The following is a 2,127-nucleotide window of genomic DNA, read 5'->3' as shown; positions in this document are numbered from 1 at the left end:
TTATTTTTGGGACTAACCTATTAACCGGAGGCCCAGCCCAGATTTGCTGTTTTATGCCTATTTCAGTGTTTCGAGGAAAGGGAATATCAGTCGGAGTCAAAACAGAACGAAATCAACTGGAGAAGTTATTTTTGGAAGGAAACCCACCTTATGGACTTGGACCCCATGTCAGAAGATACGGGAGGTGCTCACGAGGGTGGGGGGCGCCCCCCTTGTGTGCACCCCCTACCTCGTGGGGCCCCCGTAGCTCCACCGATGTTCTCCTTTCACCCATATATACCTACGTACCCAAAAACTTCCAGAACAGAAGATAGATCGGGAGTTCCGCCGCCGCAAGCCTCTGTAGCCACCAAAAACCAATCGGGACACTGTTTCGGCACCCTACCGGAGGGGGATCCCATCACCGGTGGCCATCTTCATCATCCCGGCGCTATCCATGACGAGGAGGGAGTAGTTCACCCTCGGGGCTGAGGGTATGTACCGGTAGCTATGTGTTTGATCTCTCTCTCTCTCTCTCTCTCTCTCTCTCTCTCTCGTGTTCTGTCTCATGTTCCCTCTGTGGCATGATCTTGATGTATCCAGAGCTTTGCTATTGTAGTTGGATCTTATGATGTTTCTCCCCCTCTACTCTCTTGTGATGAATTGAGTTTCCCCTTTGAAGTTATATTATCGGATTGAGTCTTTATGAGAACACTTGATGTATGTCTTGCCGTGATTATTTGTGGTGACAATGGGATATCATGTGCCACTTGATGTATGTTTTGGTGACCAACTTGCGGTTTCCACCCATGAACCTATGAATAGGGGTTGGCACACGTTCTTGACTCTCCGGTAGAAACTTTGGGGCACTCTTTGAAGTACTTTTATGTTGGTTGGATGAATCTGAGATTGTGTGATGCATATCGTATAATCATGCCCACGGATACTTGAGGTGACAATGGAGTATCTAGGTGACATTATGGTTTTGGTTGATTTGTATCTTAAGGTGTTATTCTAGTACGAACTCTTTTATAGATCGATCCGAACAAATAACATTGAGGTGGTTTCGTACCCTACCATGATCTCTACGTTTGTTCTCTGCTATTAGTGGCTTTGGAGTGACTCTTTGTTGCATGTTGAGGGCTTGTCATATGTTCTATCTATGTTATTATTGTTGAGAGAACTTGCACTAGTGAAAGTATGAACCCTAGGCCTTGTTTCCTATAATTGCAATACCGTTTACACTCACTTTTATCGCTCGTTACCTTGCTGTTTTTATTGTTTCAGCTTAGAAAAACCTATATCTACTATCTATTTTGCACTTGTATCACCATCTCTTCACCGAACTAGTGCACCTATACAATTTACCATTGTATTGGGTGTGTTGGGGACACAAGAGACTCTTTGTTATTTGGTTGCAGGGTTGCTTGAGAGAGACCATCTTCATCCTTCGCCTCCTACGGATTGATAAACCTTAGGTCATCCACTTGAGGGAAATTTGCTACTATCCTACAAACCTGTGCACTTGCAGGCCCAACAACGTCTACAAGAAGAAGGTTGTGTAGTAGACATCACCCCACACGGCCCCTGTCTCCGCGGCGCCCACCTCCTCCACCCCGGCAGCCCCGGCGCCGTCCTTCCCCCTCCGTCGCCGCCGCCGGGTACCGCCCCCTCATCCAAGATGTTGAAGCGAGGTATGGTGAAAAATTTCCCCTTCCTCCATTTCTTTCCAGCATGATTTGTTCCTGTTCTTGGTGCAAATTTGGTGGTGGTTTAGTTTCATCGGTGGTCATATGTGGTGTAGAAGATTCTTAGGAATGGAGTTATTCAGCTGTTGCTGGAAGTTCTCTGCCACTTGCCTCGCATTGCACTATTCTGTTGTTGCTGGAAGTTCGCTGGTGCTTGCCTTGCCTTGTTGTACTGGTGTTTTTAGTTTCAGTTAGGCAGAAACAACAAAGAAGTGACGACAGCAAATAGGGTTACACAACGACAAGACAAATGCCAAATTGAGATTGTAATTGATGTGAATCAAGTGTACAATTCAGGGAATAGCATGACTAAGTTTGAATTCAGATTTTATTAAGTGAATAGTGTGACTAGCAGTTACATTGAGGTTGTATATTGTGTGAACTGGGATTGTTATAGAAT

Source organism: Triticum dicoccoides, chromosome 6B (assembly GCF_002162155.2).
Source record: "Triticum dicoccoides isolate Atlit2015 ecotype Zavitan chromosome 6B, WEW_v2.0, whole genome shotgun sequence".
In the NCBI taxonomy this organism is placed as follows: Eukaryota; Viridiplantae; Streptophyta; class Magnoliopsida; order Poales; family Poaceae; genus Triticum; species Triticum dicoccoides.
The sequence above is the reverse complement of the archived record's forward strand: the minus strand, read 5'-3'. Positions refer to the sequence as shown.